The sequence below is a fragment of the Lissotriton helveticus genome, chromosome 2_1 (genome assembly GCF_964261635.1).
Source record: "Lissotriton helveticus chromosome 2_1, aLisHel1.1, whole genome shotgun sequence".
NCBI classification, from domain to species: Eukaryota; Metazoa; Chordata; class Amphibia; order Caudata; family Salamandridae; genus Lissotriton; species Lissotriton helveticus.
Genome location: NC_136059.1, coordinates 78,375,197 through 78,400,434, shown reverse-complemented (window position 1 = coordinate 78,400,434; position 25,238 = coordinate 78,375,197). Strand labels below are relative to the sequence as shown.

General features: G+C 45.3%; 1 protein-coding gene and 1 long non-coding RNA gene across 9 annotated transcripts in view; one reads left to right on the top strand and one right to left on the bottom strand.

The window, feature by feature from the left end:
* Positions 1 to 25,238, bottom strand: part of EXOC6B (exocyst complex component 6B) — a 1,580,787-nt gene that overhangs the window by 862,966 nt on the left and 692,583 nt on the right. The gene's annotated exons all lie outside the window — the stretch shown is intronic.
* LOC144817728 (uncharacterized) overlaps positions 1 to 25,238 on the top strand; it is an 891,613-nt gene that overhangs the window by 287,787 nt on the left and 578,588 nt on the right. For 5 of the 7 annotated variants that reach the window (XR_013606961.1, XR_013606962.1, XR_013606964.1 and 2 more), the window contains 2 exons: positions 9,049 to 9,137; positions 12,106 to 12,174. This is a non-coding gene — a long non-coding RNA (uncharacterized LOC144817728). Of the gene's footprint in view, positions 1 to 9,048; positions 9,138 to 12,102; positions 12,175 to 25,238 lie in introns of all 7 variants that reach the window. The other 2 variants (XR_013606960.1, XR_013606963.1) reach the window with 2 other exon arrangements.

Sequence of the window (25,238 nt, the reverse complement as noted above, 5' to 3'; positions counted from 1 at the left end):
ACAAGTGGAAGGAATGGGTGAATGAAGTTGATGAGTAAAAGATGAAATCAGAACATGAGTGGAAGAATTTGTCTAGATTTAAACGTCCATACAAAGCGGCTGCTGTTATGTTATGTTATAACAATTTATTGTGCGCACTACTACCCGAAGGTGTCTAGGCGCTTGAAGAACTAGTATCTGAAAAGCCAAGTTTTAGGCAACTTCCTGAACTCAAACAGGGAGGGGGAGTTCTTAAGAGGGAGTAGAAGAGCATTCCACTCCTTAATAGTATTATAGCTGAAACTCCTTCCTCCCCAATTAGATCTTTTAATATTGGGGATGAGCATCAGGAAGGCATTGGCTGAGCGAAGCGCTCTGTTGGGAGAGTACCAGCCAAACAAATCTTTCAGGAAGCGTGGTCCATCTCCATGCAAGGCCATAAATGCTATGCAGAGAGCCTTGAACTTAATCCGCTGGCCGACTGGTAACCAGTGTAAATCCCTAATACCTGCACTGATGGACTGATATTGGACCAGTCTGGCTGCGGCATCTGTACCGCCTGCAACCTTCTAAGTAAATTGGACTGCAGATTGATATACAGTCCATTACAGTAATCCAGTTTGGATAACACCAGGGAGGTCATAACAGTCTTTCTAGAGCTTATAGGGATGAACAGCAGAATTTTCCGTACCATTTTAATAGTAAGAAAAGAGGAAGAGATCACCTTAGAAACTTGGGCCTTCATATTAAGTTTCTCATCTATAATGACCCCCAGATTTTTAGCCTTATCCACTGGTGTAGAAATAATGCCAAGTGTATCTGGCCACCAGACAGGAGACCACTGAGGGAAAAGACTGCCAAACAGCACCACCTCAGTTTTTCCTGAGTTCAGCTTGAGGCAATGTCTCCCCATCCAGTCGCTCATGGAGACTATGCAATCGTGGAGTTTGGATGAATAGTTAATGTCCTTATCCACAGCTGAGATAGCCAACTGAGTATCATCAGCATAAGACGTTGGACATAGGTTAAAACTCCTAATCAGAGGGGCTAATTCTGAGAGGTTAATATTAAACAACGTGGGGCTCAGAGAGAACCCCTGTGGCACCCCACATGGGCGGGTAAAAGGTGCAGATGTAAAGTTGCCCAATTGCACCGTCTGTGTTTGTTCCGAAAGGAAAGATGTTAAGAGGGAGAGGGCCCTTCCTCCTATCCCGATGGTTTGAAGGCGGTTGACTAAGCTCATATGGTCCCCGGTATCAAACGCTGTGGACAAGTCAAGGAGAACAAGGGCGGCCGACCCTCCATCATCTAGTGTTTTCCGGATCTCCTCCGTGGTTTTTAGAAGAGCTGTCTCGGTACTATGACCAGCTCTGAACCCAAACTGACTCTGATCCAGGATTTCATTCCCCGCAATAAAGTTGGAAAGTTCAGTATTTAACGTTCTCAAAGATTTTTGCGGGTATAGGAAGTCTGGCAATAGGACAATAGTTGGCAGGGTCCGTATTATCTATGTTGGCTTTTTCAGAAGAGGCAGGATGCAGGCCGGTTTCCAAATTGTAGGAAAGTCTCCTTGTAATAACATTTGGTTTAACAGGGTGGTTAGCACTGGGCTAATAATATGGCTGATGTTTTTGAGAATCCTAGGGGGACATGGATCATCCGGTGATTCATATTTAGTAGAAAGAAGCAAAGACGATACTTGTTCAGAGTAGGCCGGAGAAAAATCTGTGAGAGTTGCTATGCCCGATTGTACTTTGTGCTATGTTATTAGAAACAGATCTATGTTTGGAGAAAAGATCATATATTTTATCTACCTTGGACTTGAAGTAGTGGGCAAGAGTATTGCAGAAATCTTGGGTGGAACTATCAGCGTTGTCTTTAGGTGCTGAGGTAAGGTTCTTTATAATTTTAAAGAGTTCCTTGCAAGAGGAGCCCACCCCTTCAATTTGTGTCGTATAGTACGGACCTTTTTCCCTAAATAATATTTTCTTATAGTCAGCCAATGTGACTTTATATATTTCCAACTCTGCTTCATCATAACATTTACTCCATCTTCTTTCTTGCCTTCTGCAAGCTTGCTTATCTAGTCGAAGGGCCTCCGAGAACCAAGGGGCGGACGGAACTTTCCTATTTTTATTTATCACTATGGTGGGAGTAAGCATAGCAAAATTTGACTCTAACCATTCCGTATAGTTAATGGCTGAGCCTTCTGCTTCCTCATGCAAAGCAGGATGACTTTGACTTAGCTTAGCATCCAGGGTACTCTGGTCGATTTTTTGCCATGCTCTGCCCAGCGTCTTGTTGCTGGTCGATTTGGCAGCCTACATTCGAGGCAGGTTGTAACTAAACAAAATGGCATGGTGATCCGACCAGGTCAAGGGGAAAGAGAAAGACTTAGTGATGGCAGGATTGTTTGTAAAAAGTCCATCCAAAGTATGCCCCGCTACATGCGTGGGGTAGTGTATAATCTGTTGTAACCCTACTTCTGTGGTGGCATCAAGAAGATCGCAAGTGTCTCTCTCTTCTGGGAGGTCAAGATGGAAGTTCATATCCCCCAAGATAGTAAAAAATTCTGAATGAAGCCCTAGCTCTAGTAGTGAAAGCACATTAGTGAGGAACCTATGTCTAGGGCCGGAGGACGGTAAATTAAAATACCATTAAATGTAACTGTCATCAATGGAGATCTTGAAATGAACCGCCTCACAGTCCGGTACAAGTACGGATGAGCAGAAGGTGTTGTGCTCGACCTTATGAATGATAGCAAGGCCACCCCCTTTCTTGAGTAGTCTATCCTGTCTGACAAATTTATACCCATGGGGGACAGCGATGTTAAAATCCGAATCAGATGATTGGTAACCTCAGGTTTCAGTGACAAACAGGATGTCTAACTTCTTGTTAGTGATAAAATCCGCAATTTCATACTTATGTTTGATCAATGACCTCGCATTAATTAGTGCTAGCAAGAGTTCTCTAGGTACCGGAGCAGAGATGCCCCATGTTTCTTTGGATTTGAGCGGGACCCGGATGCTCCTTGCAGTGAGAGGGAAGTGCATTAAATTGGTCAGATATGAAATGAACATATGGTTGAGATCGATCAGTATGAATGTCTGCTTTGCTCAGGAGGAGGATGATAACTATTGCAGTGGTTTTATTGTGATGTCTGATGAGGAGTGCGTAAGAACTGAATGGGTTTGACATAGTGCTTTGATTGGAGAGAGGATTTTGATTTAGGGCAGAGGATGTAGCCTTGGGGGTAGAGCTGTCGAACTCTAAGCTGGGGAACAAGGTTCGAGCCTCGGCAACGATGCTCAACATCCTGTGATTCTGGGCAAATCACTTAATCTCCCCGTGCCTAACAAAAAAAAATGAATGTGCCCTCATATAACGAAACTGGTGCTCATGAAAAGCACTCTGATACCCGATGTCTCCGGTCTAGTTCGTGCTACATAAAACTCTTAAAAAAAAATAATTGGAGCAGGAGAAGTATGTCCAGGGAACTGTAGAGTGCGGCTGCGAGCTGGAGTCAAGACAAACATCATTTTGTGGTCCTTTCAAGCCAGACAAGAAGAGCACCTGCCAGGCTTGCTAATTATGTGTGGTAAAAATCTCTTGACATATTCCTTTACAAATAAACTTTTTATTTTGTATCATAAGTTACAGCATGTAGTACTATGCTTAAAACATGTCCGTCTTATATCCATCTATATAAATATATATAGATTTATCAATATATAAATATATAGATATATCAAAATATAAATATATATATATATAAAATATATATATATATATATGTATAGATATAGATATATATATATATACATATATATATATACATATATATATAGAGAGAAAGATATCTGAACCAAAACCAGCGCGTCTCCTGTCTTGCACCAGATTACGACACAGCGACCAAAGGTGAGTTGCTCCAAAATTATTTTATTTGCAGATTAGAGGGCTATATATATATATATATATATATATATATATATATATATATATATATATATATATATATATATATATATATATATATATGAATCCAATGGTTTCCCTTGGACCCTGCTGACTTGTGTGGTGTTTTTCGGGACTCTGAGAGCGTGATATTAGACTTTGAAATTGTTGGATTCATATGATTACCGGTTTGCTCGACCGGCGTTCACGCCACCTCCCTCGGGGCCACCACAACCCTGAGAGCAACCTGCGGCTTTGGATATATAGATATATAGAGATAGAGATATATATATATATATATATATATATATATATATATATATATCCCTGTAATCTGCAAATAAAATAATTTTGGAGCAATATATATATATTGAGAGCGTGTTTACACGTCTGTTTGGAGTGTATATATATATATATATATATATATATAGCCAGTAGTATAGTTTGGACCTAGTTTCCGCAGGAAAAGCATTTTTTTGACTTGCCTATCCAATCTTCATGAAATTTTCCCCCATAAGCGTTAAAGTGTTCTGTGTGATCTGTTCAGTGGGGACCAAGAAGTAGTGTCACGAAAAAAGGGTGCGTTCGTAATGTTAATTCCCATAAGGACGCGCTGTTGAACCTACACCCAAACTACTGGACGGATTTACACAAAATTTGGCAGAAAGGTCATGTTATGCAGATTGTGCTTATTGTTATCTGTTGTAAATCCATTCAGTAGTTTTTCAGATATTTAAGAAGAGAAAGATAGATCTATCTCTGGTCGCGAAGCCTTCGTGAAAAAAAGGGCAAGCTCATGCAGGGGAATTCCTGCTCCGATAGGCTGCCAACACTTCAACCAGGAAGTGTTAGCAGTCATCTTGGGACTCTGCTTCACAGAGGCAAACTAAAAAATGTGAAATAAAGAAAAGGGGTCAGGGTAGGAATACCCTGACCCCAAGTCATGGTCTTGGGGTCCCCCTGGGACCCCACCACAGCATAAAAACATTATAATTTTTTTTATGTCAAACCATAATATCCTTAGTAACCAAAAAAAAGCCAGCACTTGCATTTAAATAACTCCTGGATGGGCCAGGTCCAGTGGTCATATAATAAATATAGGAGGGTGGCACACTGGGCCCCACTCAGGCTATTCAAAGGCCTGGGAACTGCCACCTCCCCGGGGCAGTTTCTTTTATGAATGCGGGCGGGTCTACTGGGCCCGCCCGCAGCCCAAGGGACTGCCACCGCCCCTGGGCTATTTCCTATTATGAAGAGGGTGGCCTCACAGACCCCCCCTGCACCGGGGACCGGCACCTCCCAGGAGCACACTTCTATTTTAAGTAATGCAAGGGAGGCCGTAGGACCTCCCCTGCAGCCCCAGGGGCCACCACCTCCCCGGGGCTAAAATTAAGCGTGGGGGGTCTCTGGCCCCCCCCCATGCTCCCGGGGACCACCACCTCCCCAAGGCTATACACAAGATGGGAGGAGGGCCGCACCCTACATGGCCATGGAGACGCCACTCCCTCAGGGCCGGCTCCTGCAACGTCGTGGGGTGCCCACCCTCGGGACATTGCAGTTTGCTAAAGCTTTGCGGGAGTATTGCAAAAACAAAAAAAAGGGGGGGCAGGCCCCAGGGGATGGGGTTAACAGGGCCGAAAATGCCCCAGGGATGGAGGCCACGCGGCTCGTCTTCCTAAAAAAAGAAGAAAAAAAAGCCAGTAACTTGCGGGAGGGCCTGACCCCCTCTCTCAGCTACATTGCAACTGAGCCTCCTGGCATGCTCTTGGTTGAGGGAAGAAGTCCCCTTGGCTAGCAAGACTTCCGGTTACCTCCAGTATGCCCCACACAGTGGGATCGCTGAGAGGTGGTCAGAGGCCACGACCCCTTTCTCCAACACTCTGCAAATGTGCATCATGGCGCACTGCTGGTGGGCGGGGGGTGAGGTCCACTTGCCTCCTGAGTGCCTCAGGACTAAAATAAGACTTCATCCCTGAAGCAGTAGTGCACCAGGAGCCGTGTTTGCAGAGTGGTAAAGAAAGGGGGCTTGGCCTCTGACCACCTCTCTGCAATGCAGCTGTGTGGGTCTTACTGAAGGTAACAGGAGGAATAGTTGGCCCCCAAGGACCATCTGAAGCCAAGGAAACTTCATCCCTCAACTAGTAGTAAACCAGGAGGCACGTTTGCAGATTGGTGGAGAAAGGGGCCATGGCCTCTGACAACTCCACAATCCTGCTGTGTGAGACTTACTGGAGGTAACAAGAGGGGCAGTAGGCCAAAAGGACATTCTTGGGGGGCAACTACCCCTCCTGTTAAAGCCAGTAAGTACCACACACAGGGATTTATAAGAGGTGTTCAGAGGCCATGCCCCCTTTCTCCACCACTCTGCAAACGCGGCTCCTGGTGCACTACTGGTTGGGGAATGAAGTCCACTTTACTCCTTTGGGAGCTTGGGGGCCTAAAAGCCCTCTTGGTACCTCCAGTAATATCCACTCAGCTGCATTGCTAAAAGCTGGTCGGTGGTCCGCCCCATTTCCCCACCACTCCCACTACTACTTGAAAAACCATAGAAATTCACTGAAAAAAAACAAGGATTACAGGGACATTATAGGTAGGATGACATTTCACTTATACAAAACCAGAGAAATTCAGCAGTAACTCATGCCCCACAATGCACTGCTTATGACCTCATATATTACATCACTCATGACAGTCAGTGACATCATCTACAACAGAACTAATGCACCCACTCAAACACCCCCATAGAACCTTTCATGCACCAACGTCCACACAACTATTCACGAATCCATTCACGGACCCATACCAGTACCTACACACCCACTCACTGATTCATTTCTACACACAAATCCACTCACTCATACAGCCACTGACATATCCATTCATACATCCATACAGCCATTCACACACTGAGTCAGTCACCTATAATGCTACTCACACACCTCCTCACTCACCCATAGTCAATTACACAAGCACTTACTCACCCATACAGTTACACACACATACCCACTTGCTTATACAGATACTAACACGTACTCAGTCACCTATCCAGTCACTGATATATGCACACACTCACCCATACAGTCACTCATATGCCCCATCACTCAGCTATGCTGGCTTTCACATACCCAGTTACTCACCCATATACCACTGACAAATTCACTCACCCACACAGCCATAAACTCACTTTCTCACCCATATAGCCCCTCACACACACTCACTAACCCATACAGCCACTGACTCACCCACTCACTCTACTATACAGGCCGTCACACACACCCTCACCCGTCCACACAATCAGACACCCTTACAGGTACTCAGATAACCAATCAATCACCCAAACAGCCACTCACGTACCCTACTAACACACCCATACAGCCACTTAGACACCAAATGACAGACATTCAGACAACCTAGTCAGTGACCCATACATTCACTGAGAAACCGAATCACTCACTTATACAGTTAGTCACACACCCACTGATTCATCAATACACCTTGGTGTGTATATATATATATATATATATATATATATATATATATATATATATATATATATATATATATGTCACAAGAACTCCTCCCCGACAAAGAAGAGCAGAGACCCAAGGGGAACAGTTGGAGGCCTTTTATTGAAAAGAAGTGGCGGATGCATTTCTGGCCGTTGTTTGCCGTCGTCAGCGCCCAAAGCCTCCACAGATGAGATGCACTTGGCTGGTAAGTTCTGCCTCTTAAGAACTCGCTGTTGTGAGTCCGCACCGCCCTCTGTAGTTCCAGCACACCTGTGTAGCATCCCATGCATGAAGGGAGACTACATGTCCCAGAATCCCATGTAGTAGGACCTCGGGATGGTGTTGCTTGGGGGAAGGAATGATGGCACATTCCAATGTGCATGTGGCAGAATCGTCAGCAAAAGTGTGCCCAAAACGAAAAAAACCCAAAATGAAATGTTTTAGATTCTCCGGCTTTGCAGTTCAATGTGACGACCTCCTCAGCTCCCCTGTACTGCCTCAGCCTCAGATGCTGTGGGGTCCATGAGGCGGGGGCTACACTGACAGTGCAGGCAGCCCAGCGCGGGGTTTGGATGACCCCGCTACCGCCAACTATTCTCCCCCGGCTCCAAGGCGGACGTAGACCAATCAAATACCTTTGAAAACAACAGGGGAACGCTTGCGCAGTCCATGCCAGTGAAGTCTTTGCCCAAACGAAGCAGGGATCTCTGAAGTGCGTTTCTGGCTACCGCACAATTGAATGTCACAAGAACTCCTCCCCGACAAAGAAGAGCAGAGACCCAAGGGGAACAGTTGGAGGCCGTTTATTAAAAAGAAGTGGCGGATGCATTTCTGGCCGTTGTTTGCCGTCGTCAGCGCCCAAAGCCTCCACAGATGAGATGCACTTGGCTGGTAAGTTCTGCCTCTTAAGAACTCGCTGTTGTGAGTCCGCACCGCCCTCTGTAGTTCCAGCACACCTGTGTAGCATCCCATGCATGAAGGGAGACTACATGTCCCAGAATCCCATGTAGTAGGACCTCGGGATGGTGTTGCTTGGGGGAAGGAATGATGGCACATTCCAATGTGCATGTGGCAGAATCGTCAGCAAAAGTGTGCCCAAAACGAAAAAAAACCAAAATGAAATGTTTTAGATTCTCCGGCTTTGCAGTTCAATGTGACGACCTCCTCAGCTCCCCTGTACTGCCTCAGCCTCAGATGCTGCGGGGGCTACACTGACAGTGCAGGCAGCCCAGCGCGGGGTTTGGATGACCCCGCTACCGCCAACTATTCTCCCCCGGCTCCAAGGCGACGTAGACCAATCAAATACCTTTGAAAACAACAGGGGAACGCTATATATATTTAACACTCAAACATTTTAAAAACACTCAGTCACTGGATAATGTCATGAATGATGTAATATGAGGTCATAAGTAGGGCATTTTGGGGGCCAGAGTTATAGTTAGCTCGGCTAACTAGAACTGCTGAATTTCTTTGGTTTTGCACGAGTGAAATATCAACCTAACTATAACGTCACTGTAACCTTTGTTTTTTTTTCAGTGAATTTCTAAGTTTTTTTACAATTATATTTCCTATCTATAACTTCCCTGTAACCTTTGGTTTTTTCCAGTGAATATATACATATATATCAAACAAAGCTCCACGATGCCATCCAGCAAAAATAGAGAAACGGACACTAGCCTCAGCTTTCAGTTGCAGGTAATTTTTATTTTAGTTTTCAAAAGTGCATTGCATGTGCAGAAAAACACCAGACGCGTTTCGGCGAACTTGGTCGCCTTGATCACCGGATGTAAGTGAAACAGACCCCATTAACATTTTTAAAACACCATTAATACATATATATACACATCCACACATGTATACTAGCGGCAGTCGTCACTAGGTAGTTATAGTTAGGTCTGCTTTTTCAAAGGTGGTGCGTTTTGTTGTTTGCTAATAACGTTGGCCCCGCTTGACTAATCTTCACAGAACTTTCCCGAGAAAGTTACATCCACCTCAAGTTTTTCCTGGACAGTTTTGGGGTGATACGTCAAGCAGGGGGGTAGGTGGAGCAAGCACTTAGATCTTGGTCTGCAGATTGAGCTTTTTACTATTTGGTGTAGATCTTCAAATAGCTCAGTCACTCAAGCCCTTGTCACCAGCCACTTGGACTATTGCAACGCACTATACACAGGAGTTACCATACACCTCCTGAAGAGACTACAGACCATTCAGAACTCATTGGCCTCGACCTCCCCACACAGACTCATATCACCCCTCACCAGAAGAAACTACACTGGTTCCATGTCCACAAGAGATGACATGTCAAGATTCTGACCCATGCCTAAAAAGCCCTGCACAACTAAGGACGAGTGTACATCAACTACCGCCTGAGATTCCACCAACTCCAGACTCCTGCGCTCCATCTCCCTCTCTCTTGCTCACACCACCCGCATCCCATGTAGAAACAGTGGAGGACGCTCCTTCTCATACCTCACACATCTCCAAGCGTGACCCTCTCTGCAGGATTTCAGAAGGGGACTCAAGACCTGGCTATTCAACTGCTTCCATCCAAGCAGTTTGGTTTTCAGTACGTGGATACCCTTGCAGGTGATTATGTGCACCTTAGAAATCCTGATTTAATCTGTTCAGTAGTTTTTGAGATACTAAGGGAAAAAATATAGAAATTTGGACGGATGAGAGTCACAAGAGCACAATTTCAAAAATGGTGCCCTGTGATTGGGTGAGCGCCCCATTTCTCCACTGAGCCTTCACGCTTTTGTGGAGCGTAACGGTTCACACGGGTCTTGCGAATGCTCTGATTGGCTGGCTGTTAAAAGTTTTAGAAATTAAATGGCTGTCATTATAGTTTACTGTGAAAAATTGCAAGTATTGTGGAAATTAAGTAAAAAGCAGTATAAGGGGGCAGCAGGAAAGCATCCTGCCCCCCTAGAATTTGAGAGGAGGTCTCAAAGGCATAACTGATGTGATGAAAATAAATGTATATGGTTTTATAAAATAAATACGATCTCACAGGATCGCAAACAGTTACAAGAAAGAAAAGGAATAGTTGAGTTCTCAATATATTCTACTTGTAGGAATTCCTATTGTAGCCCTTGTTATTGAGAGGAAGTGTATAAGTGCTGTGATGTGTAGAAGGTTAATTCTTTTAAAACAAATGTTATGATCTTACGAGACTCGTGGGATCAATAAAAATAGGAAGGCGCAGGAGAGCTTTGAATACACTCTGGAGTGCACATTTGTTAACACCTTGCATGCGGCGCCGATTCTCCCCCGGTGCTGAACATTCCAATCCCGGGTGTGGTCATGACGTAACGGTTCAGTCATGGGCACAGCGCGACCGATGCTCATGACGGAACTGTTCCGTCATGAGCATCGAAGGGGTTAATGTAAGGAGGAGTCTTTGTGGCGATGGTGTTTATCAGAGTCTACTATTTGAGTCACTGGCTTGGGAAGAGTTGTGAGTAGAGTTAAGGCTCTTCCCACACCCTATTATGCACACCAATCATCTGAGAGTGGGGTCTGAAAGGAGAGGCTAATCCCTGCCTACTCCCTACTACGCACACCTGTCATCTGAGATTGAGGTCTCAAAAGAGCGGCCAGTTCATCCACGCACCCTATTATGCACACCTGTCATTTGAGAGATAAATGTCTCAAAGGAGAGGCCAATTCCTCCCCACTCACTATTACATACACACCCGTCATCTGAGAGAGAGGTCTCAAAGGAGAGGCTGGTCGATCCACACACCATACTATGCATATCTGTTGTCCAAGAGAGGTGTACTGTAAAAGGCACTACCTTTCTAGAACCTACTATGTACACCGGTAATCTTGGGAAAATGTCTTAACGGAGAGGCAAGTCTCTCTCCTCACTCTACTATGCACAGCTGTCATTCCAGAGAGAGGTCTCACTGTAGAGGGCAGGCTTTCCACACACCATACTATGCACATCTGTCATCCAAAAGAAAGGTGTCAGCAAAGCTGCTAGTCCTTCCCCACCCACTACACACAACCATCATCCAAGAAAGAGGTCTGAGCAGAAGGGGCAGTCCAAACCAGCACCCTAGTATGCACACCAGTCAACTGAGAGAGGGGTCTCAGCTGAGGTCAGTCGCAACCGCACCCTACTATAAACATCCGTCATCTCAGGAATAGGTCTTAAAGGATAGGGCAGTCCATCCTCACACCTTAATATGCACACCCATTATCCAAGAGAGGGGTCTCAGTAAAGAGGCTAGTCCCCCTCGCATACTATTTTCCTACAATTCAGTTGCAATCCTGCAAGAGTCTAGTTTGCATGCTTCAGTGAGTTAAGCTTGCCGAATGAGCCGTGTGCTATTCCACGAGCTTCTCAAAAGACCCAAAAGGAAAATTACTGAGCTTGCCACAAGGTGTTTTACTATCCATCAAGAGGCATGTGTTACCAGCATGGAAAATTAATGACTATCACTAGGTATTTTACGATTCTGCTAGATTCTTACAAGATCTAATGGGGAGCAGTAAAAAAACAAGGAGCAGATTATTAAATGAAAGTCAACCATAAGTTAACATTGTCATTCATGGTTGAAAAAACGCTATAATGTGGTTGGCTGCAGAAACAGAGATAGCTCACATTGTGCTTTGTGGTTTGGCGGTGAAGGAACTTTATTTCACTTGTGCTCAGCAGATATGATTTCATAATCTCTGGAAGTGACTGGTGTCTACAGCTGCATCTGAGAAACAGCTCCAAGTTCAGGTAAATATTAATATACTTTATGAACTTTGTTAAGAAGTGTCAGTAAGTGTCCTACTGTTGTGTTGATACATTTATTCTACACTATGTTTATGGAGAGAAAAGCGGTTTGTAGAGGTGTACATTTTTAAACGGTATGGTATGCATTGTAAGTGCATTTACCTGCTTTGTTACTTTGAACTGAGTCAGGTAGGTTTTGCATGATCATGATGAGTTTCTCAGGCCACGTAATTTAACCATAACAGGTATGGATTCTGAAACTACTTGTTAAATGTGTTGTATTGATTTTGCAATTGTCTGTAGGTAGCTTAATCACAGATTTGATGGCATACTTTAATTTATGTGTGAATTAAAGAAAAGATCTACTCGTTGAGGTTATGCAATTATTCAGGAGAAAGGAATAAGAGTATATAATGATGTGTTATAATATATTGACCAGCATGTCACTTTTAATTTTTGGGTTATTTTGAAAAATATGTACAGAGTTAGAGAACTATCATATGACAAAATATATGGAAGAGAATAATAAAACGTGTTCACTTTTGAAGAAAGAGGAAACAACACTGTGAAAAATCTGGAATAAAACCAGATAATTGGAGAAGTGATTTTTGGCCTAGGGGTCATTTGTGGTCTCGCACAACCTTGCCCTGTTCAGCTCTACTTGTCTCTAATGAAACAATCCTCTGCTTATATAAGCAGCAAAAAAGTGAGTTATTAGGTGAAGCAGGATTATTGTCTTGTTCAGCAGTAAGTACCTGAGCACGCACAGTGTATCCCGGTTGAAAAGATGAGGAAGCACCTGAAGAGCTCCTCAGTTCCGCAGCACAAGATAACTCTGCCTGAGTAATCCTTTGCAAGCTCTTTTTAACACACTTTACACATGACAAATTTTGCTGAGACTTTTTTGCCTGATGACCTCAAAATAAAAAAGCATTGGCAAAGCCAATAGGTTTTGCCAACGTAAAAGCTATTGGCTTTGGTGCACAAGTTACTACTTGTGTAACGATATATCTGTAAGAGACATTAGTTTGTGATAGATTCCTTAACTTGGAATATCCCCAGACGTCAGACTGGATCTGGAAAGTTTTTCGTCAGCAGTACCCCTGCGCGTCAGAAGGTGGCGTCCGAGTCCGTCGTACGCGCCGAGATGACGTCACGGAGACTACTTAGGCGCCACCCTTGTGCACTGACATCAGTTCTGTACACTACTTTCCGTGCCAGGAACACAGAGCCAAGCAAGAAACTGACCACTGGTGCCATGAACTAGGGCCCTGAAAGGGATAACCTTAACCCTAGAAATCAGTTCGCAGAACGGGGAGGATGGGTGGGGTGGTAAGGAATCTATCACTAACTAATGTCTCTTACAGATATATCGTTACGCAAGTAGTAACTTGTGCATCTGAAAGAGTGAAAGAGACACATTAGTGATAGATTCCTTACCTTAAAATAGATACCCCAGCAATACCAACCCCGATGGTGGGTCTGCAAACAAGATTACACCAGAAAGTCACGGAGAACAGAATGGCCAAAGAAGCCGTCTCTCCGGAATTGACTGTCTAGGCAGTAAAGCTTGGTAAACGTGTGCAGCGAGGCCCACATAGCTGCCTGACAAATGACCTGCAAGGGAACACCGCGTCCCAAGGCAGTAGTGGCTGCCATTGCCATGGTAGAATGGGCACGCAGCCCCACAGGAGGCTCCTTTTTAGCCAACGAGTAACATGCTTTGATGCACAGAACAACCCACCGAGAGATGGTTTGTTTGTGCACGGCCCGACATTTTTTGGCGCCTACGTAGCCAACAAAGAGCTGGTCATCCACCCTGAACTGTTGTGTGCACTCCAGATAGAACGATAGCGCACGTTTTAGGTCCAGACGGTGGAGCCTCTCTTCCTCTTTTGAAGGATGAGGAGGCGGAAAGAAGGTGGGGAAGTGAAGGTTGTCCATATGTGGAAGGGCGTGACAACCTTTGGCAGGAAAGAAGGATGGGTCCTTAAAACCACCTTGTCCGGATGAACAGAAAGGAAAGGAGGTTTAGAAGAAAGAGCCTGGAGCTCACTTACTCTTCGGGCAGAGGTGATAGCAACCAGGCAAGCCGTCTTGAGAGTGAGAAGACGTAAATGACAGTTATGAAGGGGCTCAAAGAGAGCGCACATCAGAGAGGTCAAGACAAGATTTAAGTCCCATTGAGGCATTATGAAAGGCACGGGAGGAAACGTGTGTGTAATGCCTTTGAGGAAGTGATTAACAACCGGGGACTTAAAAAGAGAAGGCTGATCTGGAAGTCGTAGAAAGGCGGAGATGGCCGAGAGATAACCATTGATAGTGCCCAGAGCAGAGCCCTGCTGGGCCAAACAGAGAAGGAAAGAAGGACCTCGGAAAGAGGGGCAGAAAGGGGATCCACAGCCTTTGCTGTGCACCATGCCACACATTTGTTCCACCTGCAGGTGTATACCGTTTTAATGGAGGGACACCTGGCTGCCAGAATGACATCACAGACTTCGGGAGGAAGGTCGAAAGCTGTTAACGGTCGCCGCTCAATCTCCACGCATGGAGGTGGAGGCTGGACAGGTTTGGGTGGAGGACCGTCCCCTGTTGCTGTGACAGAAGATCCTCCCAAAGAGGCAGTCGGATTGGGCGATCGATCGCCATGCTGAGTAGCTCGTGATACCAGTATCTTCGTGCCCAATCTGGAGCCACAAGAATGACTTGGGCCCGGTTGCGCCGAATCTTCTTCAGCACACTGGGCAGAAGTGGTATAGGGGGAAAGGCGAACAACAGACCGCAGCTCCACTTGCGACGAAAAGTGTCGCCGAGCGAGTGCCGCCTTGGAAGTTCCAACGTGCAGAACCGATGACATTGCACGTTCTCTTCGGTGGCAAATAGATCTAACCAAGGCTCTCCCCACTGCAGAGAGAGACCATGCACCACGTCTGAGTTCAGACGCCATTCGTAATCCATCATGCACCTGTGGCTGAATTTGTCCGCTCTGGCGTTCAGAGAACCTGCCAGGTGTTAAACCACCAAGGTAATGCCTTGATGTTCCAGCCATGTCCAGAGGCGCAGAGCCTCCTGACATAGGGTCCATGACCCCACCCCGCCCTGTTTGTTAGAATAGCACATGGCGGTGGTCTTGTCCATGAACACCTGCACTACACTTCCCTGTACAGAGGGAAGGAATGCTTTCAGTGCAAGTCGGATCGCCCGATGCTGCAAAAGGTTGATATGGAGCCGGTACTCTGCCAGAGACCAGAGGCCTCTGCTCTCCCCCTCTCCCAAGTGGCCGCCCCATCCCAGGAGGGACGCATCCGTCACCACTGTGTGCTCCGGTTGGGGAAGGGAGCGGGATCTGCCATTGACACAATGGCGATTCGTGAGCCACCACTGCAATTGTCGTGCAGTGCCCTCCGAGATCTGGACATGATTGGACAGGTTGCCCTGATACTGTGCCCACTCGAACTTTAGGTCCCACTGCAGAGCCCGCATATGCCATCTGGCATGTTGCACTAGCAGGATGGCTATCAGGCCTAGGAGCCGTAGGGTCATCCTGACTGAAACCCTGGATAGAGGCTGAAAGATCGGAATCATAGCCTGAATATCCCAGACTCTCTGCTCGGGAAGATAAACCCGAAACCGGGTAGAATCCAGAACCGCTCCGATGAAGGGGAGCTTCTGAGAGGGACTCGGGTGCGACTTCGGCACATTGATGGAGAACCCCAGCAAATGCAGGAGGTCGGCCATAGTCTGGAGGTGGAAGATGACTGCTTGGTGCGAACCCACCTTCAACAACCAGTCCTCGAGATAGGGGGAAGACTGGATCCCCTAATCTGCGCAGATGAGCTGCGACCACCGCCATCACTTTCGTGAACACCCGATGGGCACTGGTAAGGCCGAAGGGGAGCACGGCAAACTGAAAATGCTCTTGACCTACCGTGAACAAGCCGGGAACGCCGGTGGGCCGGCAGGATAGGGATATGAACATATGCGTCTGCAAGTCCAACACTACCATCCAGTCTCCAGGGTCGAGGGCAGCCAAGAACTGAGCCAGAGTCAACATCTTGAACTTCTCCTTCCGGAGGAAGCGATTGATGTTCCTGAAGTCGAAGATAGGGCGAAGGCCCCCTTTCTCCTTCTTGGGGGCCAGAAAGTAGTGAGAATAACAACCGCGTCCTCCTCCTGGCCCAGGAACGTGCTTGATGGCCTCCTAGGCCAAAAGGGTCGTTACTTCCTGTTGGAGGAGCGCAAAGTGATGCCCTGACATGCGGTGGAACTGGGGTGGCATGGCTGGGGGGGCAGACTCGAAGGGGAGGGAGTAGCCCCTTCGGACGATTTGCAACACCCACCTGTCCAAGGTGACAGAGCGCCAGTGGGGAAGGTGATGTTGAATCCTTTCGCCCACCGGCGTGTGGTGCATCCCAAAGCTCGGACTAGGAAGACTTTGAGGTGGATGCTGCGGGAGAGGAGGTGGACTGACCCGCAAGCTGGACCCCTGTGCCGCCACGCCGGACACCACTTCCATGCTGAGGTTGGTTTTGCACAGGCTTCTGGCTGAACGAACATGTTGGGGCCACGAAAGGAAAGAAAAGCAGACGTGGCCGGGAGCGTTGTGGAGTGACCCAAGTACTTGCCCGTAGCCGAAGAGCCCTTAAAATGTTCCAGCGCACTGTCTGCCTTATCGCCAAACAAGCGAGCACCGTCAAAGGACATGTTCATGAGGGAAGTGCCCCTGGCCCCCTCGTCCGCGTCTGGAGACCGACGGGTGGTTGGAGAGCGCAAACGCTACCTCAACTTTTTCTTATGACGTCCCTTACCCGATTCCGAGTGTGAAGACTTCGACCTTGAGAAGCGATGGTGATGGCTCCGCAATCGGTCCCTTGAGCGACCCCTGGACCATGAACGTCGCGGAGACTACTGCCGGGCCTCCAGCAGCTTTCGGGACCGCTCCCGCAAAGCGAGCCATGGCCAGACAGTCGGAACATTACCGGGGGTCATGGTCGCGCTCCAGATAGTAGAGACCGACACCATGGGGGTCAGCCACTGACATTGTACGTCGACAGGTCCCGCAGGATTTAAACCCAGGCATCCCTACGCGGCACCAGGAGTCAAAGACTCAAAAGAAGTAGAGACAAAAGTCTCAAAAAAGTTAGTCAAAAAGTGACTAGGGTAGGTGATCTAACCGGATCTGAGCTTGCTGGCGCAGAATAAGAAAGAACTGATGTCAGCGCACATGGTTGGAGCCTAAGTAGTCTCCATGACGTCATCTCGGCGCATACGACGGCAGCGGAGCCGCACAACGCCACCTTCCGACGTGCAGGGATCGCGCTGACAAAAAACTTTTCGGATCCAGTCTGAAGCCAGGGCATATTCTAAGGTAAGGAACCTATCACTAACCAGTCTCTTTCAGATAATGTGTTTCAGCCATTATTTACACCAGTGTGGCTGAGTTCAGCATGACCAAAAAGTAGTGGCATGGAGTAGGATTGGGTGGGGTAGCATGGAGTGGGGTAGAGAGGAGTGGGGTAGAGAGGAGTAGGGGTGGAGTGGGGTAGAGAGGAGTAGGGGTAGAGTAGGGTAGAATGGTTTGGGGTGAACTGGGGTAGTTTAGATTGGTGTAGATTAAAGTGGGGGAGTTGGGTGGATAAGTGTGAGAGATTGGAGCAGGGTATTAGGGTCGAGTGGAGTAGACTGTGGTGGAGTAGATTGAAGGACATTACAGTGGGATAGATTGGAGTGGAATAGACAGGAGTATGGTAGATCGGGGCAGAGTGAGATATATTGTGGTAAGGTGGAGTGGGGAAGAGTGGGGTGGATTGGGGTAGGGTGGAGGGGGTAGACTGGTGCAGAAAAGGGCAGATAGGAGTGAAGTGAAGTAGAATGAGTGGGTTATAGTAGGGTAGGATAGAATGGAGTGGGGGCAGACAGGTAGTTTAGAGTGGAATAGATTGGAGTGGGGTAGATTTGGGTGGTGTGTAGTGGGTGGGGTAGACTGGGGTGGAGTGCAGTAGAATGGTGTGGGGTAGATTGGAGTGCAGTAAATTGGAGATGAGTAGATTGGGGCAGACTGGAGTTTGGTTGACTGAATTGGGGTTGATTGGGTGAGGTGGAGTTGACTGAAAAGGAGTGGAGTAGACTGGAGTGGAGTAAGGTAGATTGGAGTGGGGTAGATCGGGTAGAGTGGGATATATTGGGGTAGATCAGATTGGTGTACAGTGGAGTGCGATTGATTGGGTGGATTATGTTAGGGTAGACTGGAGTGAAGTGGGGTAGATTGGAGTGGAGTGTGGTAGAATGGAGTGAGATAGATAGGAGTGGAGTTATTTGGAGTGGGGTAGATTGGATTGGAGGGGACTAGATTGTAGTGGAGTTGGGTAGAGTGGTGTGGGGTAGATTGTGATGGGGTGGGATGGTGTTGATTTGGGTAGGGTAGATTGGAGAGGGATGAGGTGGAATGGGTTAGATTGACAGGTGACAGGAGTATGGTAGATTTCGGTAGCATGTGGGAGATTGGAGTGTAGTGGAGTGGGGTAGATTGGGTGGAATGGAGTGTGGTAGAATGGATTGAGGTGGGTAGATTGGAGTGAGGTAGACTGGGGTGGAGTGAGGTAAATTGGGATAGAGTGGGATGGAGTGGATTTGGATGGGTTGGAATGGAGTCTAGATTGGAATGGAGTCAGATAGACTGGGGATGAGTGGAGTTGGGTAGATTAAGTGGGGTGGAAGAGGGTGGAGTGGACTAGGGTAGTTTGGGTGGATTAGAGTAGGGCAGACTGGAATGGTATGGGGTGGGGTAGAGTGGGGTAGAGTGGGGTGGGATAGCCTGGAGTGACGTGGAGTGGGGTAGATTTGGGTTGAGTGGAGTGTGGTAGGGTGGAGTGTGGTAGAGTGGGGTAGATTGTGGTAGACTGGAGTGTTGTAGACTGTGATAGAGTGGGGCAGGTTGGAGTGTGGTAGATTGTGGTAGACTGGAGTTAGGCAGATGTGGTGGAGTGGGGTAGATTGGAGTGGGTTAGATTGGTGTGGAGTGGGATATATTGGGGTTGAATGGAGAGGGGTAGATTGGGGAATAGCGGAGTGCAATTGATATGGGTAAATTGGACTGGGTGGAGTGGGGTAGACTGGAGTGGAGTCAAATAGAATGGAGTGGAGTGGATTGGGTGCACTGGAGTGGGGTAGATTGGAGTGGGGTAGGCTAGAGCACAGTGGGGTAGATTTTAGTAGAGTGTGGTACATTGGTGTGAATAGGGTTAGATTGGAGTGGAGAGGAGTAGATTGTGGTAGAGTGGAGTGTGGTAGAGTGGAGTGGGGTAGTGCGGAGTAGGGCAGATTGTGGTAGTGAGTGGGGTGGACTGGAGTGGGGTAGATTGTGGGAGAGTGGGATAGATTGTGGGAGAGTGGGATAGATTGGAGTGACGTGGGGTATATGTGGAAAATTGAGTGGGGTAGATTGTTGAGTGGTGGAGTGGGGTAAAAGGGACTGGGTTAGATTGGAGTGAAGTCAGGTGCACTGGAGTGGAGTTAGGTAAATAGGCGTGAAGTGGATTGGAGTGGGAGGACAACTGAGTGAATTGGGGTAGATTGAAGTCAGTAGGCTCGTGAGAGCCACTGACTATGATGGGCTTTCCTAGCTCTCACGAAACTCCCACAACAGTTTTAAGAAGGGAAAAAGGGAAATACAGAGTAACTCTGAAAAGAGCCATTTTTGTTTATTTTTAACAACTTTATATTTATGTGCTTTCTAACTATTTTTTAAAACAGTTTTTGTATTTTACATTTTAGAATAATGTTAAACTAAAACAAGAAATTTGGGGAATTAAAAAAAAACATCTCCTTAAAAACAAACTGAGGGAAATAGTGAAATAATCTGCTAAAAAAAACTACTACGTGAAGGGGCATTTATGATCGTGGAAAAGCTTGTCATTGTGCAGATCGGCTTATTTCACATGAAAATATCTTCTTACATAAGCAGAAAAAGTCGTTCTTTTAAGATAAGCAGTATTTTTATCTGCTTCAGCACTCAGTACCTGGCCAGGCACAGTGTCTCCAGGTTCAAATGAGGTGGAAGTCCCTGAAGAGTTGTCTAGCTCTGCAGCGCGACATGTACCCGAGCAAGCTTCCACATGCCTCTGGTACTCATACTGTTCAGTTGAACTCCTTCTTGCAAAGTTTGCAGATGACATACTTAGCAGAGACTTTTTTGCCACCTGGCCTCATGTCAACAAACTGCAAAAGAATCTTTAGCAGGCTAAGGTGCTCAGGTGGTGCAACAGCTCCAGGAAGCTCATCAGAATCTCATGAAGACATTTTTATAAGCCAAAACAGAGGCAAACAGAGCAAGGCAACACGGTCTACCTACAGCAAACTCCAATAGGCAAATAAACCAAAAAAATTGAATCTACCTGTTATAAATAAAGACAGCCATATGGACCTATCACAACTCTTTGTTGGGATGAGTTTCCTCTCCCGGGCCTCTTGCAAGAGCATAACAAAATATTGCTTTATATATTGAATGGAAATAAATCATATTATAATAACAAGTTAATCAACATCTCTAATGTCTTAACTATATTCAGAATTACAAGAAAGTTTTTAAGTTAATTCCAAATATACATCTCACCAGTGTGTTGCAAGAGCCGAACAGGAAGTACAGTCCACTTGCAGTCCATGCAGGGGATTGTGTGTTCGACTCCCGCGAGCGAAACGCAAAACTTATCAATTTGTTATTTATATATAACAAACATATCTAAATGACTCCCTTATTATAGATTACCGTTAAACAATAACTGAACACATGAAAAAGTACTCTAATACAATACTTTTAAACAAAATGAACAACTCTACGATCTTGTAAGAGTCCCGTGAGCCTCTTGTGAGAGTAATGAAATACATTAAGAAGAGATTGGCATAGTAAAAACTAATACTATACTGATGTGAATACAAAATCAGATAGTAAGGCCATGAAAAGTATGGTATTAGAATATTATTGAACTTGCTGAGATGATGTCTCGGTATGAGAGTTAGAAGAGCTGAGGAGATTGACAATCCTAACACAAATATTGTTGTATTTCTCTGTGGTATACTCAGACATTTTTTAGAAACATTATGCAAACTGTGCACCCTCTCCTGTTAATATTACAATACAAAAGGCATTCCCTTTCAAAATAATGTCAACACACAGGATATAATATCCAGTTATTCTACCACAGATAAACTAAAAAATAAATGTAATTTAAAAAAAAATTCACTGAAAAAAACAGGTTAAAATAACAGTTAGGTGTAATAAAAAATGTGTTTTGTTTAAAAACAAATCTAGAAATTCACTGAAAAAAGGAAGGTTAAAACAAAGTTATACTCAACGCATTTCAAGAACAGATGCTCCCTTGATCACAAGTCAAACTCTCCTAAGTAAAGAAGGGCATATAAACACAAATAATATCATGAAAATAAACAAAAGACCAAGGATGTTGAACATTCACATCAGCACCATCTCAGAAAGTCTTACCAGCCAAAACATAGCCTGAAAGCCTACATGCATTTGTGGTACTTTACCCAGATATATAAACTGTTGTAGAAATTATGCAACATATAATTATTTGAAGTGATAATATGATCAAAACTAATTTCAAAGCACGATAGTGCACACTCTGTAATGCACATGCATGTCAAACAGTAACGCCCAAGGAAGGGTGCCATCTTAGAACGTTACACCAGTCACAGTATTCACTGCGAGATTACATGTTTTCTGATGCTGTACATAAGTAAAGGAAGAACTATAAATGGTGTGCCACATGTGATTGTGTGACTTAAAAATGTAACGCCAAACAATCAGTAATTAAGACATTATATTGTTGTAAAAGACATCTGCGCCATCTTAGAAAGTTACAAGGTATTCGCTGTGAGATTACATGTACTCTAATGCTGTCCATAGGTAAAAGAAGAACTATAGGTGTTGTGCAACATGGGATTGTATGAAACAGTAATAATTAAAAGACCTCAGTCCACACACAGTGTTCATCAGTTTGACGAAGTTTGGCAAATCTTCACAAAACTCTAAAACAAAAAAAGGTTTCATCCACCCTTACTTTCAGGAAAGTTTAATGGTTTATATATGCATACACCTCCCACTCGACCAACACTAACTATACTCTGGCTATATTAAGCTCTGTTGGGCTATCCCTTTGTTTTGAAATCTCAAAGAGAATCTGCAAAAGTACATTAATTCATTGTTTGTTTATTATTTTCTCTTGTCAATTTTTCAATCATCTTTTTTCAATTGCATTTTTTTTAATGGTAAAAAAAACACCATAACTTTTTTCTGTGTCCATATGTACCATACAAATCATACGTACTGCAACATTGATATGTTACTATTAAGTATACAAATGTAACATAATAGTGCAATAAATACATACAAAATGGCAATGCTTAATTTGTCCCCATACCATTATCACATTTGTGCTAACTTCACATAAAATCATTACATACCAAACATAATCATACACACATCACATTCATTGTTTTCCAGCTAAAAAATGGCTTGCAACAGAAAACCCATGGTGAAAGTTGTTCATTAGTATCCATGGCTATGCCACCAGCTGGAAAAAGGTCAAACTGACGCACGTTTCAGTGGATACATATAATTCAGTCCACCTTCTTCGGGACCACTTGCTTTCTTTCATTTAATGCAGCGGAGGTTAATGGGGGATCAATAAGTCTGTGTCTGGCTGATTTCCTTTGCACAATGGTACGCCCAATTGTCCATCAGATATTTCCCATTGGTCCGAAAATGTCCATTTGTTGTTAGTGCTCCAACTAAGGTGGTCACTTATACTCTCTTTAACCCGTTGCATGCTGATGACGGAACCGCTCCGTCATCAGCTGCGGGTGCGCTGTGGTGATGACGGAGCGGTTCCATCATGGCCCGCCCGGCACGCCTGCGCGGCGCGAATTCCGCGCCTGCGCTGAGCGTTCTATTGAGCGTGGCGGGCCATGACGGAACCGCTTCGTCACAAGCACAGCGCAACCGACGCTGGTGACGGACCGGTTCCGTCACCAGCATGCGCCCGCCGTATTTCCGCTCCGCCCCCTTAGCACTGCGGCGGAATAGCCGCCGCAGTGAAGGGGTTAATATCCTTTATTTTGTTTGTCGTCACATTTGTAATGTGGGTAATTTATGCAGAATCCTTTATTATTTTTTGACTGTTATGGTTTGCGCTTTTCTACATAGCGTCTGGCGCTATCCGGACTCCCAACTGCCGCAGACCCGCTTGCCAGAAACCAACTTGTTTTCCACATTCACTTCACATAGGAAAAATGAAGATGCATCCACAGCGAAAACTGCTTAATGGAAATACACAAAATTTGCCATAAAGCTAGGTTTAGACGCATTTTTTGTTTTTGAGAAATTAAGGTTTGAAAATAATTGTATATATATATATCCCGCAGCAGACATTCACGAATCTAACAGATCAAAAGAGTTGATCTAATTGGCTGCCATCATATCAACAAAACGTGCCAGCAGCCATTTTAAGACTCTGGGACTTAGTCCCCTGTTCCATCAAAAATATGGGGCAGGGTCAGATGATGTCATAGAAACACCCCTGGGGCGAATCTATGTTTTTTACTATTGGTGCCAGAATAAAAAAGTATCCTGCCCGCTTTGAACTTTAGCCCCCCCAATGGTGGGGCCACGGGGTTGGTGTTTTATTTTTAGGGGAGGTTGGTGTAAAGCTCCTCTTAGAGGCCCGGGGACCCCATTCCAGGGGCTGCTTTATATTACATTGGGAGGGCCCCCCCACTTCCTGAGTTTCTGTGGAAACAAGTTAAAACATTTTAATAAACGGCTGGGTCCCCTTACTCTCCCCCCCCCCCCCGCAACACCCAACAATGATGATACTTGTGGGTGCCCCGTGTGAGCACCCAATAAAAATAAAAAAAAAAGGAAAACCGGGACCCAGCCACATTCGTGGCTGGTGATTCGGCAAGGGCCACTGGGCTCATGGCAAGTTGCCATGCCATGGGTGCACCAGATGGGCACCCACATTTTGTTTTTTTAAATTAAAAAATGAATAATACATGAGCGACAAAAGACTCATTTATTATTCAGTGGTTCGACATGGAGCGCTCCGTAATGCCCAAGGGCTTTCTTAAATTATGTATCTTCTTGCTGGTGATGCCCATAGAAGGGGCACTGCCACCACAAACATTTTTTTTATCTTGTGTGTGTGTGTCTATGGAGGGGGTTAAATTACCCCAGGAGAGCTTACCATATTTTTTAAAGCACTCCGAGCTGCAGCTTTATGCGTATCAGATATGCAGGGCACGCTAGAGGTTGGTTCTAAGGCTACACTTTGAACCTTGAAAAATGTTAAAAAGGGATTCAAACACGTAAAAAATTAAATAAAAAGATTTTATTGAAAATATTTAATGACAATCACTTTTATTGAACATTGTAATGTGTGAATTTATGAAATATACATTGGACTATTGTTATTTGAGCTGTTTTGACAAGCCAATAGGTCTGCTCTATATATGTTGATGTGATGACCCCATGACAAAGTCAATAAGGAGTAGTTTCTGTTCTGTAACTCCAGTTCTGTAGTAGGGGTATCTCTGTTATAGTCATAATCTAGTGAATAGTCCCGCCCATGTGCGTGGACCCCGGCAATCAAAAATAATCTCTTAAGTTGTCAAAAAATTGCAGAACTGCAAAGACACTTAAGAGAAAATTTAAAGACAAATAATGCAGCCTATATCCACAGGCTACACTGTCCAGTACTTCAACTAGAAATTCCACCAAAAATCCACAAACAGCAAAGCCTGTCCAGATTTCCCTTGCTTTTACTGCAAAAACCCCTCAGAAATGATAGAGAGGAAGGCCTGGACAGACAAGCCCCATAGGCTGCCATTATGTGGCTTAAACAGGATACTGTGCCTTTAAGGAAACCTTCTAGAACCTTCTCCCAGTATCCCAGAATGCATAGCAGGTCCCACTGACTTCAGTTCTTTTTGAAGGCGTAAAAACGCCAGACCTGTAGCATTAATTACATGAACAATTCTCCACCGGGGAGGAG